The sequence below is a fragment of the Pseudophryne corroboree genome, chromosome 2 (genome assembly GCF_028390025.1).
Source record: "Pseudophryne corroboree isolate aPseCor3 chromosome 2, aPseCor3.hap2, whole genome shotgun sequence".
NCBI classification, from domain to species: Eukaryota; Metazoa; Chordata; class Amphibia; order Anura; family Myobatrachidae; genus Pseudophryne; species Pseudophryne corroboree.
Window position 1 is genome coordinate 780,246,430 of NC_086445.1, and position 20,101 is coordinate 780,266,530.

The following is a 20,101-nucleotide window of genomic DNA, read 5'->3' on the forward strand; positions in this document are numbered from 1 at the left end:
GCAGATATTTTGTTTCTGTGCAAGGTAAATGCACAATACTGCTTTATTTTTACACTTCAATTAAAATTTCAGTTTTTAACACACCCCACCCAAATCTAACTCTCTCTGCACGTATTATATCTCACCCACCTGCATTGCACATGGTTTTGCCCATTAGAGAAAAATTGTGCTGCTGCGCTCAGGTCTGAATTAGGCCCTTTGTTCTTTCTCTTCCTCAATAAGGTACCATCCAAAATATAATAGTTTATGCCACCAAAATGAAGGAGATCAAAATTGCCAGTACTCAAAGGGGGACATTTACTAAGCAGTGATAAGAACGGAGAAGTGAGCCAGTGGAGAAGTTGCCCATGGCAACCAATCAACACTGTAGTAACATCTATAATTTGCATACTATAAAATTACAAAGATCTGCTGATGGGGCAACTTCTCCACTGGCTCAATTCTCCGCTCTTATCACTGCTTAGTAAATGTCCCCCCTAGTACGCTTCCACCTGTTGCCATACAAGGAATGTGTCATCAGTAGCAGACTGAGCCCTTTAATCCCTTGGGAGCAGTGAGGACAGTGTAAGCAACCAGCATGGCAGCTGTGTGATGGGTGATTGCAGAGTGGCCAATGCCGAGGCAGCGTGCCAGGGATTCAGAGTTGAAAGCTGCTTAGCATGGTAGAGGTCCAGAAATTCTGTAGATATAACATTTGCAGAGAAATTTAGATATGGGTGGGTTATATTGTATCTGTGCAGGGTAAATGCTGGCTGCTTTATTTTTACACTGCAATTTAGATTTCAGTTTGAACACACCCGACGCAAATCTAACTCACTCTGCACATGTTATATTTCTGCCCCCCCTTCCTGCAGTGCACATGGTTTTTCCCATTAGAGAACAATTTTGCTGCTGCGACCAGGTCTGAATTAGGCCCTTATTCTCCTGATTTGTTTTCAGCTCAGAATCAGCTCCAATATTTGAACAGTTTTTATAATTATAATGTAGTTTATTATTTTTTCCAATTATGGGCCTAATTCAGTAAGGATTCCAAATTCTGCTAATCAGCAGAATTTGCTATCCTTGAGCTAGCATGCTGGGGGCTGCCCATTGCAGGGCAAGGCATCACAACATGTTGACCACTGCCTCCCAACCTTGATGAAGCAGAAATTACGATCGCATCACAATTTGTGATTCTACGCAGGAATTAGGGATGCCTCCTGCCAGTGCAACTCAGCTGCACCCGAGGGAGGGCCACCGAAATGTACCTGATCGTGGTGCCTGCGTGTAATGTCACGCAGCCACTGCAATCACACACCCACCATGCCCCCTGTTCGCGCCGCACCGCCCCCGCTTGGCTGGCTCCACCCCCGCAACACCCTTGAAATGGAGCGTTTCCGCGATCCCCCCTGATTGACAGGCAGGGGGGATCGCATTTTCTGCGCCCCCCTGCAGAAACTGCGGGTGCATGCACAGGATGGGCCCACGGGACGATCGCAATCATTCAGATTGGATAACAATTTGTGATCCAACCTGAATTAGCCCCTTTCTTTGCTGTATTATTCTTTCAAATTATCTTTGCAGTATTAAATTGATTATGCTGTACAACACTAGAAGTAGAGATGTGCAGTTTTGTTTTCCAGAAATCCAAATACACCTGAATTTTGTGAATCCAAACCAAACCAAACAACATCTGGATCTCCAGAGGAAATCCAACTGAAACAAAGGAGGACATGTACTAAGCAGTGATAAAAATAGAGAAGTGAGCAAGTGGAGAAGTTGCCCATTTGCATACTATCAAAGTATACAGAGCAGCTAATTGGTTGCCAATTAGCTGCTCTGTATACTTTGATAGTATGCAAATTATAAATGTTACGTCAATGCTGATTGGTTGCCATGGGCAACTTCTCCACTTTTATTACTGCTTAGTACATTTCCCCCTAAATCTCAGTTCGGTTCTTTCCGCAGTTCAGAATTCTTATTTTTTAAATCAAAATTTTGGGTTTTAGATTGCAACAATTACATGATTTTAGCTGTTTTTATTGATTTTGTTTTATCAGTGACTTTCAAATCCAAACCAAAACACTTGAGGGTGGTTTTGACAAAACCAAAACACGATGAGTAATTAGAACTAGGGATGAGCAGGTTCAGTTCCCTGAGTACCAAACCCGCCAAAACTTGGATATCCAAGCCCTAACTCAGATACGAAAACAAGGCAAAACATATCATCCCGCTTTCAGATCTTGCGGGTTTTGGATTCTATATATAGTCCCGGTGATCACCGCCATCTTCACTCCGGACTTGAAGAGTGCACAGTAAGGACATGTTCCTTCTGTGCTGTGGTCTGTGCTGTAATTGGATAGGCAGGATATGGAAGGGGGGCAGGAGAGAGCAGAGGGGTTGCAGCAGGAGAGTTGAGTTAACCTGAGGTGCTGCTTGTGTAGGTGTGCTGTGACTGTAACTGTGTTAGGGCTCTGCATAGTAGACAGTGAACTGCATGTAGCATACTGTGGCTGTGTATAGGACCAGGTCTTGTTCTCTGTCTAAGGGGTTGTGTACTGTCATACACTACTGCTATATATCCTCTGTATGTGATCCAAAGCAAAAAATATATTTCTATTGGTGTGTCACTCAGTGATGACTAGCAGTACTGCCGTACACTACTGCTATATATCCTCTGTGTGTGATCCAAAGCAAAGCATATACTACTGCTATATATCCTCTGTATGTGATCCAAAGCAAAAAATATATTTCTATACTACTGCTATATATCCTCTGTGTGTGATCCAAAGCAAAGCATACACTACTGCTATATATCCTCTGTATGTGATCCAAAGCAAAAAATATATTTCTATTGGAGTGTCACTCTGACTGCTAGTACTGCAGCTGCCATACACTACTGTTATATATCCACATATATTTCTATTGGTGTGTCACTCAGTGATGACTAGCAGTACTGCCGTACACTACTGCTATATATCCTCTGTGTGTGATCCAAAGCAAAAAATATATTTCTATTATGTATTTGAAAGGGGTGCTCTATCTGCTGTATCTGAAAGGGGTGATCTGTCTGTCCATCCAGTGTAAAATTAAAATAAAAGCTAAAAACAAAAAACCTAAAATTATAATTATTTGTGCTGTACCCCAGTGTACTATACAATTTTTATTTTATTTTCATAAGTACTGTGATACTGCCAGTCAGACCACAATATATTATTTATTATTTCCTACTCATAAATACATTGTGCGATGCTGTCGGTGTAGTCAACTGCAGTTTGTAATTATTATATATATTTCTGATTCATTTGTGCAAAACTGTAACTGCCCGGTGTCTGATATATACTTCTACATATTTTTTACTCATTTTTGCGACACTGTGACCACAGTGTCTGATATAAAATATAATATATATATTTTGATTTAAATTAATATTTTGGGCTGTGTCATCCCAATATACATCCAGGGACTGTAGCTGCTCCATCCATCTAGGGGTGTTCTGTCAGTCCACCCAAAATAAAATACATCTTTTTTTTTAAATATATATATATTTATTTTAAGCTGTATCCTCCCAGAATACATCCAGGCATACTCAGTCCATTTCAGAGTGTGGTGTCTGTAGCTCATATTCTTATTATAACTTATTGTCCTATTTTCATAACTCTTCTTATCACCACATTGTAATTAATTCAAATTAATATTATTAATACTAATTATAAATTAGATAAATTTAAATAAATAAAAAACTCCCCACACTCATATAATGAACATTCTGCATATTGAAGATATCTTGGAGGAAATTAAAAATGTAAATCTAAATAAATAAAATAAAATAAATTGAAATTAAAATAAATGAAATAAATTAAATCTAAATTATTGTATTTTTTCATTTTTCTTTGCCTTAATCATCTTTTTGTGAACTGAAATCTTGAGCCTTTCATAATGTGTCTTTTTTTAAATATATTTATTTTTTATATTTTGTCCTCCCAGTATATACATCCAAGGGCTGCACTGCTGCTCCTTCTAACTACCTCGGTGCAACCTCTTGGCCTACACTGGATAAAAACCAATACTGTGAGCTGTGAGGTATTCAAACTAGTCTGAAAATGACTAGAAATAAATGTTATCGATGTTAATAATACTGTAGGAACAACCCCCCCCCCCAAATTCTGTTATTTCAGCTGTTTTGATGAATTCTTCTAAAACATCCAGATCCAAAACCCACAAAACCCCCGCAACACCCTTGAAATGGAGCGTTTCCGCGATCCCCCCTGATTGACAGGCAGGGGGGATCGCATTTTCTGCGCCCCCCTGCAGAAACTGCGGGTGCATGGACAGGATGGGCCCACGGGACTATCGCAATCATTCAGATTGGATAACAATTTGTGATCCAACCTGAATTAGCCCCTTTCTTTGCTGTATTATTCTTTCAAATTATCTTTGCAGTATTAAATTGATTATGCTGTACCACACTAGAAGTAGAAATGTGCAGTTTTGTTTTCCAGAAATCCAAATACACCTGAATTTTGTGAATCCAAACCAAACCAAACAACATCTGGATCTCCAGAGGAAATCCAACTGAAACAAAGGAGGACATGTACTAAGCAGTGATAAAAATAGAGAAGTGAGCAAGTGGAGAAGTTGCCCATGGCAACCAATTAGCTGCTCTGTATACTTTGATAGTATGCAAATTATAAATGTTACGTCAATGCTGATTGGTTGCCATGGGCAACTTCTCCACTTTTATTACTGTTTAGTACATTTCCCCCTAAATCTCAGTTCGGTTCTTTCCGCAGTTCAGAATTCTTATTTTTTAAATCAAAATTTTGGGTTTTAGATTGCAACAATTACATGATTTTAGCTGTTTTTATTGATTTTGTTTTATCAGTGACTTTCAAATCCAAACCAAAACACTTGAGGGTGGTTTTGACAAAACCAAAACACGATGAGTAATTAGAACTAGGGATGAGCAGGTTCAGTTCCCTGAGTACCAAACCCGCCAAAACTTGGATATCCAAGCCCTAACTCAGATACGAAAACAAGGCAAAACATATCATCCCGCTTTCAGATCTTGCGGGTTTTGGATTCTATATATAGTCCCGGTGATCACCGCCATCTTCACTCCGGACTTGAAGAGTGCACAGTAAGGACATGTTCCTTCTGTGCTGTGGTCTGTGCTGTAATTGGATAGGCAGGATATGGAAGGGGGGCAGGAGAGAGCAGAGGGGTTGCAGCAGGAGAGTTGAGTTAACCTGAGGTGCTGCTTGTGTAGGTGTGCTGTGACTGTCACTGTGTTAGGGCTCTGCATAGTAGACAGTGAACTGCATGTAGCATACTGTGGCTGTGTATAGGACCAGGTCTTGTTCTCTGTCTAAGGGGTTGTGTACTGTCATACACTACTGCTATATATCCTCTGTATGTGATCCAAAGCAAAAAATAAATTTCTATTGGTGTGTCACTCTGACTGCTAGTACTGCAGCTGCCATACACTACTGCTATATATCCTCTGTGTGTGATCCAAAGTAAAAAATATATTTCTATTATGTATTTGAAAGGGGTGCTCTATCTGCTGTATCTGAAAGGGGTGATCTGTCTGTCCATCCAGTGTAAAATTAAAATAAAAGCTAAAAACAAAAAGCCTAAAATTATAATTATTTGTGCTGTACCCCAGTGTACTATACAATTTTTATTTTATTTTCATAAGTACTGTGATACTGCCAGTCAGACCACAATATATTATTTATTATTTCCTACTCATAAATACATTGTGCGATGCTGTCGGTGTAGTCAACTGCAGTTTGTAATTATTATATATATTTCTGATTCATTTGTGCAAAACTGTAACTGCCCGCTGTCTGATATATACTTCTACATATTTTTTACTCATTTTTGCGACACTGTAAGCACAGTGTCTGATATAAAAAATAATATATATATTTTGATTTAAATTAATATTTTGGGCTGTGTCATCCCAATATACATCCAGGGACTGTAGCTGCTCCATCCATCTAGGGGTGTTCTGTCAGTCCACCCAAAATAAAATACATCTTTTTTTAAAATATATATATATATTTTAAGCTGTATCCTCCCAGAATACATCCAGGCATACTCAGTCAATTTCAGAGTGTGGTGTCTGTAGCTCATATTCTTATTATAACTTATTGTCCTATTTTCATAACTCTTCTTATCACCACATTGTAATTAATTCAAATTAATATTATTAATACTAATTATAAATTAGATAAATTTAAATAAATAAAAAAACTCCCCACACTCATATAATGAACATTCTGCATATTGAAGATATCTTGGAGGAAATTAAAAATTTGAATCTAAATAAATAAAATAAAATAAATTGAAATTAAAATAAATGAAATAAATTAAATCTAAATTATTGTATTTTTTCATTTTTCTTTGCCTTAATCATCTTTTTGTGAACTGAAATCTTGAGCCTTGCATAATGTGTCTTTTTTTAAATATATTTATTTTTTATATTTTGTCCTCCCAGTATATACATCCAAGGGCTGCTGCTGCTGCTCCTTCTAACTACCTCGGTGCAACCTCTTGGCCTACACTGGATAAAAACCAATACTGTGAGCTGTGAGGTATTCAAACTAGTCTGAAAATGACTAGAAATTAATGTTATCGATGTTAATAATACTGTAGGAACAAAAACACCCCCAAATTCTGTTATTTCAGCTGTTTTGATGATTTTTTTTCTAAAACATCCAGATCCAAAACCCACAAGGGTGGTTTTGGTAAAACCAATCCAGATCCAAAACACGAAAGAGATCCAGATCCAAAGCACAAAACCCCAAAAATGGCCCTGTGTACACCCCTAATTAGATCCCAAATTAGAGCCAAAACATGGGGATGTGTACACATCTCTGGTATTTGGGTGGTTTTTTTTTCAGGAACAATATATTTAATATTTTGTGTAGATGATAGCATTAAAGGGATAATTTAGAGGTATAAATTACTTGGCCCTGGCTTGTTGGAGGTCCTCATGAGCATCCTGAGTCCATACCCCCCACTCCCCACTTACCTGTCAGACAGCAGGTGCTTCTCTACCCATGTCATCGCATACTACAAATATGCACCAAAAAGAGTTCTCTATAGACATTTTTTCATATCGTTCACATTTGTTGCTGTTTGTGGCAATCATGAGCTGTTTGCCGCAAATTGAGTGCATGCAAATGTTTGCAGGGACTATGCACCCACCTGTGAATTTTAAGCATAATTATGAAGTTACACCAATCTTATTTGATATATTAGTCACATCTTCAACTGATATTGATTGTGAATTGATTCCTCCTTATCCTTCTCATCAACAGGTACATTCATCTACTACTTTTCTGCAGAGCATTTCAACGAAATGACTGCTTTGTGAAAATATATATATATGTTTAGGTAAATTCATCTACTACTCTTCTGCAGAGCATTTCAACCAAATGACTGCTTTGTGAAAAAAATAAAATTATAATAATTATATATATATATATATATATATATATATATATATGTTTAGGTATACTGAAAATTAGTACTGCAGATTATCACTACTGATTGCACTGAAATAATAGCTAGCTAATTGGGTATAAGAATTATAGCATTACCAATTACTGAATTACCTTTTCTTTTCCCCTACTCTCACAACCACTCTCGATTCTGAACTTTTTCAGTTTGAAAATTGTACTTTTGTAATCTTATAATTTTCAGTGTAAGTTTTTACTTGTAATTTAATTACTTTCAACTAACATATACTGTACATTTACCAACAGTGTACTTTTACCTGAATTCCTTCAATTCTACTGCTCTGTCTCTATTATACAGTCTCTACTCTTTTTTCCAATACAGTATATTGTTATTTTTTTTTTTTTTTTTATACCCATTTACCTCACCTATACTATGTCCAGGTTTACATCCAGCTTCCCCATCACCCCTTGTCTACCTAATTCTTTATTTTGCACCTTCCTTCCACCTCTATCCCTCCCTCCTAGCCTCCTACAAAATCCCTTGCCTCTATACTCCTTAACCTTACATCTTAACTTGGTCTCTCCCAGTGGACCTCCTCCCTCTCCCATGTGAATGGGAGCTTAACGGATCTGGTCTTCATTCACCGCTGTGATATTTCTGAATTTTCCAACTCCCCATTTCCCATATCAGACCACCATCTGCTCTCAATTAACTTAACTCTCTGCTACTCTATCTCTACCTCCTAAGGCTACCATCACTAAATGTAACATTGAGGCTATCGACACCACTTCTCTATCCTCCCTACTCAACTCACTTCTCTCTCCTATACTGTCTCTCTCATGCCCTGAAGAAGCCACATCCCTATACAATGCTTTCCTTACTTCTGCTCGACTCTGTCACTCCACAAACCACTATTCACCCTCGCAGATCAACACCTCAACCCTGGCACACCAAATGCACCAGATATTTGCAAAAATGCTCACATATTGCTGAGCAACAGTGGAGAAAATCACGTTCTAAGTCAGACTTCCCCCATTTCAAACTTATGCTCTCTTCATTCAGTGCTGCCATTTCCCTTGCTAAACAGTCATACAGTACTTAAAGAACGTCATATCTTCCCAGTCTTCCAACCCCCAGTGCCTCTTTGCCTCTCTCAACTCCCTCCTCTGCCCACCCCCACTTTGTCTCTCCTCACTCTCTGCTCTTGACTTTGCCATTTACTTCACAATCAAAATTGACTCCATACGTCAGGACATCACATCCCACCAAAGAATCAGCAACCAGCCAACTCCTTTACCCACCCCTCCCCTTCCCTCTTACCAACTCTGACATCTTTCTCCCATGTATCCAGTGAAGTCATGGCCCTCATCCGTTCCTCACCCCCCCCCACCGCCCCACTTGACCCTATCCCCCCGCCTCCTCTGCTACCTCTCTCTCTCTGCCTGCTCCCATCTTGCCCACCTCCTCAATCTCTCCCTCTTATCAGGCACTGTCCCCTTTGCCTTCAAGCATGCACTTGTCACCCCTATTCTTAAAAAAACAACCCTTGATCCACATACTCTCTCCACCTAAGGACCAATCTCTCTCCTTCCTTTTGCCTCCAAATTCCTTGAGTGTATTGTCACTGCTTGACTCATTCCAGTCTGGCTTCTGTCCTCTCCACTCCACTGAAACTGCCCTTTACAAAAGTCTGCAATGACCTCCTACTGTATCTGCTAAATCCAAGGGTCACTATTCTTTTCTTATTCTCCTTGACCTCTTTGCTGCTTTTGACACCGTGGACCACCGTCTCCTTTTGCAAATCCTTCACTCCCTTGGTCTGCATGATACTGCTCTCTCCTGGCTATCCTCCTATCACTCTGACCATTCCTCCTCTGTTTTCTCTCATGGCTACACCTCTCCCCCACTTCCACTAACTGTAGGTGTTCCCCAAGGTTCTGTCCTTGGTTCTCTCCTTTAAATACTCTTTAGGTGAACTCATTAGCTCTTTTGACTTACAATATCATCTCTATGCTGATATTACTCAAATCTACCTTTCCTCCCCTGACCTCTCACCTTTTCAACTCACTCGTCTATCCAACTGCCTCTCTGCTATCTCTTCTTTGATGTCCCAGCGCTTTCTTAAACTTAACATGTTTGACTGAGCTGACCATCTTCCCACCATCCCAAACAGCCTCACCCCTTACAATTTAATTATCAATACTTGTATATGGTACAGCTATCTCCTCCAGCTCCCAAGAGCTCTGTCTTGGAGCAATCCTTGACTCCTCCCTCTCCTTCAAACCACACATTCAGCACCTCTCACAAACTTTTTTTCATCTCAAAAATATGTCGAGGATCACACCCTTCCTCATTCAGGATGCCACTAAGACGCTTATCCACTCACTGGTCATCTACAGACTGGACTACTGTAATATTCTCCTGACTGGCATCCCTAACACATAAAACTCTCCTCTCTAATCTATCCTCAATGCTGCTGCCTGACTCATTCTCCTCACCAAACGCACTACATCCACATTTTTCAAGCTTCTCACATTTACTAACAAAGCCCTCACCTACTCCTTTCCCAGTTACATCTCTGACCTTATCTCCCTTTACACTCCAGCCTGTCCTTTTTGCTTTGCTAATGAATGCTGCATTTCATGCCTACTGATTACTTCCTCCCACTTCCAAAATTTTGCACGTGCTGCTCTCTTTTTTTGGAATTCTCTACCTCTCCCGCTCAGACTCTCCACCTCTCTACAAAACTTCAAATGGGCTCTTAAGACACACTACTTCACCAAACCAAGCTGTCTCTCATCCTAAACCCTCTGTGGCCCATGCTCACTTTCTACCCCATCTGTGTCACCCCTGTCTGTGTGCCCCTCCCCTTTAGAATGTAAGCTTTCATGAGAAGGGCCCTCTTCCCTCATGTACATGTACGTCTCTTACTTAACCTATCTCCTTTTCAATACTTCCTTTGATGGCACCAAATACCTCAGTTTTCTGGCACCCTGGTACCTATTTCAGTGCTGTTTACTGACACAGCTATGTTTATATACCCTGTACTTGTCCTATATTGCATTCAAATGAAAGTAACTGTCTTCATGTTTTGCTTATTTGTTTACTCTGTAATTGTGTGCTGTGGATCCCATGTGGTGCCATATGGGTAAAGGATGATAATAATAATAATAATAATAATAACAATAATAATAATGGTGTGCACACACCCTTGAATTTGCAACAAATGAGTGCAAATAATCACAGTCCTGGCAAAATCACACTAGCGACCCATTTGCGAGATGGATGAGCGGGAGCACATCTGTAATATAATGTGGCTGGCATATGGGTCCATCTTTAGCCCATACACAAAGACAGATGTAACATTATACAGTATCTGCAAGATATATCAGCAGATGTGAAATGTCCATGAACAATTTCACTTACAGACTTTGCAGGTGTTCAAGAGTTGGGTGATATATTGTTTGTCAGCTGTATGAATGATATGTCATATAGTGTGTACCCAGATTTACTGTAGTTGTTTTGGGTGCTGATGGATTTGTGGAACAGTACAATTAATCATGATAGCTACAGTATATGGTGATTCTGGAATTGGATAAGCTTGCCTAAAGAGATATCTCTTCTGGAAATGCTTGTAGGTTTGGAGACAAGAGGAATACATTGTTGTGCTTAGGTGGGAATTGCACAAAGTGGGTGCAGCTCAAAAAAATACTGCAACCATGAATGGGAGTACTTAATGTGTGTGAATGAGAGATGCAGATATTGTAAAAAAAAAAGTAACAAAGTAACAAAAATTAATTGTTTTAAGTATGCACAAATCTGTGTGGGTTGTACCCCTGTGCAATTATTATTCACATAAAGAGTAAAATAAAAGTCCTCTGAATTGCCACAGTGAGAGTTGAGCTGCAAACTGGAAAAATATATTCTTCTATTGTTTGTACTGTTTGGTGCACTTTAACTTTTTGCACTTTGTTCAAAGCCCTGTGACTCCAAGCAGTTTGAAATGAGCTCCGAGTTAAAAAAAAAATATACATACTGTGTAAAGATCTATTGTTTTTACTGTTTGGTGCACATTACCCTGGTGCACTTTGATCAAAGCCCTGTGAATTCACACAGTTTGAACCGAGCTGAAAAAAAATAAAAAAAATATATATATACACACACACACACATATATATATATATATATATACAGTATTTGCTGGCGTATAAGACTACTTTTTTGCCCTGAAAAACATGCCTCCAAGTGGGGGGGTCGTCTTATACGCCGGGTGCACTTCAGTTGGGATAGACATAGCTGCCATAGTGGCCTTCCGATACTCGCCCGGTGCCCATAGTGTCCTCCCGATGCCCACCCACCTCATTCTACTCACCATCCAGTATCGCGCGATATCCAGTGCGGCCGCGGCGGGTCACTGGTGCCAATTACAGGGAGATGCAGGGACTGGCCGGAGGCGCTGCAGTCGCGTTGTGGCCGTACAATGGTGACAATGACAGGTACTGTAATGGCACTAATACTAATACTAATGGCACTCATGTGAAACCGGTAACACTAAATGCACACAGGGGTATACTTTTATACATTTTACAACTTTCTCCTCGCCCCCTCCCCCCTTCTTATGCATACCTTGATAAATACTGCCTATCCAAATCTCTTATCAGGTCATAATATACAGTATGTCACAAATCTGATGTTCTTTTACGTTTTATTTGGTGTGTGGAAGGGGGTAGTCTTATACGGCGAGTATATAACAAACTCTATATTTTGAGTGGAAATGTTGGGGGTCGTCTTATACGCCCAGTCGTCTTATACGCCGGCAAATACGGTATATATATATCCTTGTGTGGGTTCTCTGGGGTTTTCCCCTAGAGATGCAAGGACCAGGTGGCATTAAGTATTACATTGTTCTTAATACTAATTGCTTGGAATGAAATGTCTGGAGAGTGCCGCCTGGTTCTTGCATCGATAAGGGAAAACATGCATGGTACACCCCAGGGATCCTGCACAAGGCTATAAAAATGGAGGAAGGCACACCGGATAGTGAGTGCCATAAGTGAATACTTTGTGTGTGAATATATATATTTATTGTTTGTACTGTTTGGTGCAATTTACCCTAGTGCACTTTGGGCCTAATTCAGATCTGATCGCAGCAGCAAATTTGTTAGCTAATGGGCAAAACCATGGGGGTAATTAAGACCTGATCATATAGCAAACTTGATAGCAGTTGGGCAAAACCATGTGCACTGCAGGTGTGGTAGATATAACATTTGCAGAGAGAGTTAGATTTGGGTGGGTTATTTTGTATCTGTGCAGGATAAATACTGTCTGCTTTATTTTTACACTGCAAGTTAGATTTCAGTTTGAACACACCACACCCAAATCTAACTCTCTCTGCACATGTTATATCTGTCCCCCCCTGCAGTACACATCGTTTTGCCCAACTGCTAACAAATTTGCTGCTACATCATCATGTCATGTCTGGGTGATTCTCCCTGTGTTGTGTACTGCAGTGTGATCAGCCTGTGCCAGTGATAAGGAAGTGATGTCACACCACCATGCTCACATGGGATTACCCACTACAGTATAAATATCCTGTATTATCCACACCAGTTATCCCCTTGATGAATTCCTCATGTTAGGACGAAACGCGTTGGGACAGGGACTTGATGCTCATCCCTTGGACTTCCCATTTGCGGACAGATAAGCTGTTTTTATTATTCAATCCTGTACGTTTGATACCTGCTATTACAGACAGATAATCTGCCTGAATACTCGTTTATCTATGGTTTTTCCGTTTGCGGACAGATAAGCTGTTTATATTTTTTAATTTTGTACGTGCGCTACCTACACTTATGATCAGACGAGCTGTTTTTTTTTATAGATTTTCAATTGTGTTTATCTGCCACCTGCGTTTGTGGCAGGATTGTGTCTAATAAATTGTTACTGTTTTAATTTATCTTGCTCCCCTACCAAATTATTGGAACCGGCAAAGTTCCTAATGCTTGAACTTTTGAAAAACGTTTGAAAACAGTACACACTATGTTGTTTTTATCTCTCTTTTACATGTTCTACTTCTAAGTATCATCAGGCTGAAAGTTTTATGAGCTAAGTTATTTTTATACTTGAATTTATAGATCTCTACACTGACACTAATAGGCGCTCTTATTTACTCCATTTTTTAATATATATATATATATATCTCCTTGTGTGGGTTCTCTGGGGTTTTCCCCTAGAGATGCAAGGACCAGGTGGCATTAAGCATTACATTGTTCTTAATACTAATTGCTTGGAATGAAATGTCTGGAGAGTGCCGCCTGGTTCTTGCATCGATAGGGGAAAACATGCATGGTACACCCCAGGGATCCCACACAAGGCTATAAAAATGGAGGAAGGCACACTGGATAGTGTGTGCCATAAGTGAATACTTTGTGTGTGAATATATATATTTATTGTTTGTACTGTTTGGTGCAATTTACCCTAGTGCACTTTAGGCCTAATTCAGATCTGATCACAGCAGCAGATTTGTTAGCTAATGGGCAAAACCATAGGGGTAATTAAGACCTGATCATACAGAAAACTTGTTAGCAGTTGGGCAAAACCATGTGCACTGCAGGTGTGGCAGATATAACATTTGCAGAGAGAGTTAGATTTGGGTGGGTTATTTTGTATCTGTGCAGGATAAATACTGGCTACTTTATTTTTACACTGCAATTTAGATTTCAGTTTGAACACACCACACCCAAATCTAACTCTCTCTGCACATGTTATATCTGCCCCCCCCCCTGCAGTATACAGATGTGTCCACGATTACCTTTCTGAAAAAAGTATCATGGCCTGCCATGGCACGAGATAAGCTTTCCTCCTAATATATACATGGCAGGCCGTGTGTAAGTCGTCTGAAATATAATGCAGTACCACTTTTCAGACAGCAGGTGGCATTTTCAGAAACTGAGTAAGCAGAAAGTCTGAGAGAAAGATTCTAGAGGGGTAATTCAGACCTGATCGAAGCATTTTTGTTAGCAGATAGGCAAAACCATGGGGGTCATTCCGACCTGATCGCTTGCTAGGTTTTTTCGCTGCGGTGCGATCAGGACAAAACTGTGCGCGCGTATGCACTGCAATGCGCATGCGCGTCATACGGGTACAAAGCGGATCGTTGCTGAGCGTTGAATTTAATGAAGAGTCGATTCGCACAGCCAATCGCAAGGAGATTGACAGGAAGAAGGCATTTGTGGGTGACAACTGACCGTTTTCTGGGAGTGTTTGGAAAAATGCAGACTTATCCAAGCGTTTGCAGGGCGGGTGTCTGACGTCAATTCCGGACACGAACAGGCTAAAGTGATCGCCCAAGTACACAGATGTTCAGATGTCGCTATCGCCCGGCGATTAAGATCCTGCATGCAGGATAAATCTAGTCAGATCGTCTGTCAGGGCCAGTGTTCACTCTGCACACATCGTTGACACATCGCTGTGCAGCGCTGTATGCTGAGCGATCTTGCTGAGCCAGCTGCATGTAATTGGAATGGGTCATATTGTCGACAATAAGAATGTCAACAGTCATTAGGTCGACCAATATTGGTCGACAGGCCATATGTCGAAACATCAGAAAGGTCAACATGGTTTAGGTAGACAGTATTGAAAGGTCGACACAAGTAATAGGTCAATATAGAAAGGTTGACACAAAAAAGTCGCAAAGAGTTTTTCATGATTTTTGGTGGCTATGTCGACATATGTCGTCATGGACACCGTAAAAGTGTACGGCGTCCTCTCGCATGGTGGAAGCTTCAAGCTGCCAGCACCGTTGCCTGTCAAACAGTGTGACGCTTCTTCCAACCAATTTTTGACCATTCTCTGTTTTAAAGTGTGGTGACACTTTGGGAAGGAGCACAATTCAGGGCAGCTTTTCCAGGCGCCTGTGTGATAGGAGTCCCCTACACCCTTTTTTGTTCTGGTACAATGCTGCCTATATGTTTGCAAAAATCTCTTTCCTTATGATTTATGATGGGCTGATGGAGAATTCATACAAACTCAACACAGAGATTTGATATGAAAATTATGATACTTATTAAAAGGCACTACTTGTCATTTTTTGCAATTGTTTGATGGTTAAGGTGTGAGTATAGAGAAGCCAATTCTCTCAAAGTATTGTAACGAGGTAATACACCCAGGGCCGTCTTAACAGCAGTGTGGGCCCCTGGGCACAGCAATGTACTGGGGCCCCTACCCATCCTCCAGGGGGGGGGCTATCAGCGGCAGCTTTGATGTCCTGCGGGGGTAGGGGGGTTCTATCTTCCGCACAGCATGTAGGACCTGGAGCAGTAATTTCTACTAATTACCCTTTACTGCACAGATGGGGCAGGATGGAGAACACTAAACTGTAGAAGGGGCATTGGGCTGGATGAAGGGGCCCCGGTACATAACCTCCAGGGTGGCAGGGAGTGTTTAATACACAGGGGAGGTGTGGATAGCGGAGTGGGCTTAATATTCATCATTTTCTGGTGAGACAGCAGCTTGCATGACTGTAGATATCTCAAGTTCCAGGAAAATGATTTCTTAGATTTGAATGGGATAAAAATTAGAAAGTCTCACCTGTCAGGAGGTTCTGGGGACTTGGGGATCAGAGTTCAGGAGCCAGAGCAATCCACCAATGAAAATATAAAACTGCATCCCAGGCGTGTGGAGCTGGAGCAGGGACCAGCTGCTTGAAGGTTGATATCTCTGGTTCTGGACATAGCAGAGACAAGCTGCCAGTGTCCACCAAAAGTGGAGAGTCCCAGCTTTTGAAATGTACCCTCAGAAAAACTCTACATCATACAGAGCCCGAGATATCTGGCTGGCAAGAGCAATTAACAGGCTTGGATGTGGACCACTGCTTTGAAGTCGGATATCTCTGGTTCCCTATGGCCGATTTTCAAAAATTTGGTACCTCTGGAAAGAGGGGATCCTCAGCTATCAGCCTAGGGCCCTTTTACTCCTGGGGCCCTTGGGCAAGAGCCCATTGAGCCCATACGTAAAGACGGCCCTGAATACACCTTTGAGAGAGTTTTTGATATTTCAATATTGAGCCTAATTCAGATCTCCAATAATTTATACTAAAACACAGCACTTACAAACCACCAAAAACTGTTGAATATTTTCTGTATACCAGATTCCTGCAACTCCCACAGGTGGTACTGTCCCACCAATTAATTATTATAAACACAAAGTTAGCAATTACTATTAAGGGAGCGCTAATTCAGATCTGTTCGCTCGCTAGCTAATTTTTGCAGCGCTGCGAACAGATAGACGCCACCTATAGGGGAGTGTATTTTAGCTTTGCAAGTGTGCGAACGCGTGTACGTCCGCCCTGTACAAAAACAGCTTGTGCAGTTTCTGAGTAGCTCTGATCTTACTCAGCCGCTGCGATCACTTCAGCTTATTCAAGCCCGGAATCGACGTCAGACACCCGTCCTGCAAACGCCTCGACACGCCTGCGTTTTTCCAAACACTCCCAGAAAACGGTCAGTTCACACCCACAAACGCCCTCTTCCTGTCAATCTCCTTGCGATCGGCTGTGCGAATGGATTCTTCGCTAGAACCAGTGCACAGCAACGATCCGCTTTGTAACCGTACGACGTGCCTGAGCATTGCGGTGCATAGGCATGCGCAGTAGTTACCTGATTGCTGCACAGAGAAAAACGCTAGCGAGCGAACAGATCTGAATTAGGCCCATATTTCGTTATGATATATTGGATTACCGTATCAAAAAGTTTGTGATTACAAATTTTGATTACTGTACCAAAATTTTATGATTACAATTTTTACATGTCGCCATGTCGCTTTGTGAGATGATCTATTTTAATTGTGAATATTAAAAGTTATATTTTATTAATAATTTTTGACAAGTGTGCCCCAGGACAGACTTATAGGGGGTATATTTACTAAAAATCGTAAATTTTCATATTTTGGTTGAAGGTTAAACACGAATGACATCAGGAGTGATAATTTGCAACTTTTGGGCTTTTTTACGCCTCATTTACTATGCTGTCGTATTCTGCATTGTCGTGTTTTCCGATGTCGATGTCATTCGTAATGTCTGGCAGTGTTTTACGGGAGTGATTAGTAAAACACTGCCGGACTTAACACAATGAATCCCGGCCAGATCAGTGTAATCCGTGCAGGGCTTCATTGTGTACCTTAAAAGAAGTGTGGACAGTGTTAAAAATCCCCAAAAAAAATTGCGTGGGGTCCCCCCTCCTAAGCAAAACCAGCCTCGGGCTCTTTGAGCCGATCCTGGTTGTAAAAAAAACTCAACACAGAGATTTGATATGAAAATTATGATACTTATTAAAAGGCACTACTTGTCATTTTTTGCCATTGTTTGGTGGTTAAGGTGTGAGTATAGAGAAACCAATTCTCTCAAAGTATTGTAACGAGGTAATACACCTCTGAGAGATTTTTTGGTATTTCAATACCGCATACTGTATATTTCGCTATAATACATTGGATTACCGTATCAAAAAGTTTATGATTACAATTTTTACATGTCGCCATGTCGCTTTGTGAGATGATCTTTTTTAATTGTGAATATTAAAAGTTATATTTTATTAATAATTTTTGACAAGTGTGCCCCAGGGTAGACTTAAAGTTTCCTTTTGTCTTTACCTCCTATGTAAAGATTTTCCATTTATACAGTTTATTGTACTATTTTTTCTGGGAGCACCACCAACCAAGTGCCAGGAGTAATTGACCCTTTACAGTGCATGTACTACTTTGTGAGTAAGAGACTGAACAAAAGTCTCAATACAACATCAATTAGCATTAACATAAGGCAGGGGGAGGGCAAATGGAAACCTAATTAGTTGTCTGTCTTGGGACGGTGCACTGGGCCTGATGTACTAAGCTTAAAGTTTATTGAACTATTTTTTCTGGGCGCACCACCAACCAAGTGCCAGGAGCATTTGACCCTTTATTGCCTTTATGTTGGTTTTTTTGAATTTCTAACTAATCATAGTGTGAACCAAACACATGTCCTGTGCGGTTTTAAAAACCTCTCTTTTTACCTGTCTAATTAATATGCATGTGACCTGAGCATTGTGTCGCAATAAAGAACACTACAAATACACCATTGTACACTCATTATAATGTGCGGAGTTTGTATATTCTCCCCGTACTTGAGTGGGCTTCCTCCGGTTACTCCGGTTTCCTCCCACAATCCCAAAATATAGTGATAGGTTAATTGGTTCCTAACAAATTAACCCTTGTGCAAATGTGTGTGTGTACATGTGGTAGGTAATATAGAGTGTAAGCTCCACTGGGGCAGGGACTGATGTGAAAGGCTGAATATTCTCTGTAAAGCGCTGCGGAATATGTGTGCACTATATAAATTACTGGTAATAATGTAAGACACATACACCTAGACATCAGGTGAGCGCAGATATCACCACCCCTGAAACTACATAATATTACCATGAGCCTGGAAAGCTCATTATATACCGGCTGCTCCCAAATCAGGAAACAACTACTCACAGCAGCAAATGGTCGACATGGAAATGGTCAAAACACACATATGGTCAACACAAGGTTTTGGGAATTTTTTCATATTTTTTTACTTTTTCCATCCTTGTCTATCCATGTCACAAATCATAACCTTTAGTATCCTTGTAGTGAGCAAAGCATTTAATGCACGTCTGAGCACCAGGCATTGGGGGTCATTCTGAGTTGATCTCTCGCTGGCTAATTTTAGCAGCCGTGCAAATGCTATGCCGCCGCCCACTGGGGAGTGTATTTTAGCTTAGCAGAAGTGCGAACGCATGTGCAGCCGAGCTCTGCAAAAACAGTTTGTGCAGTTTCAGTGCTTGCGATCACTTCAGCCTATTCGTGTCCGGATTTGACACCACACACCCGCCCAGCGAATGCCCGGCCACGCCTGCATTTTTTCAGACACGCCTGCGTTTTTCCAAACACTCCCTGAAAACGGTCAGTTGACACTCAGAAACGCCCCCTTCCTGTCAATCTTCTAGCGGGCACCAGTGTGAAGGAAAACGTCGATAGAACCTGTGCAAAACCACAAAGGGCTATGTACCCGTACGTCGTGCGTGCGCATTGCGGGGCATATGCATGCACAGAAATGCAGATTTTTAGCCTGATCGCTGTGCTGCGAACAACGGCAGCTAGAGATCAACTTGGAATGACCCCCTTAATGCAGCTCTGTGTGTTCTCCCCTCCCCCAACAGAATGACAACAATCAGGCACAGTGCACACAGCTCAAGCAATTCCCATCCCCCTCCCTCCCCGATCACAGCAGTGGCAGCGTTGTGTGATAGCAATTACTTTACACAGTCACAGTGCACACAAAATAACTCATATTTTTTAAATGGACCAATGGGAAAGAATTATGCTGCGCTATGTAAGAAACTGTAAATAAATAGTTATGATGTAATATTTCTTAAACTGGAACTAGACTTCAACAGTGATTATGAGGGTGATAGGTACTGTATATCCCAAGTACATAGATGTTCAGTTGTCGCAATGGTGCGGCGAATAAGATCCTGCATGCAGGATAAATCTAGTCAGATCTCCTGTCAGGGCCAGTGTTCACTGGCCCTGACAGATCGCTCAGCACACATCGTTGACACATTGCTGTGCAGTGCTGTGTGCTGAGCAATCT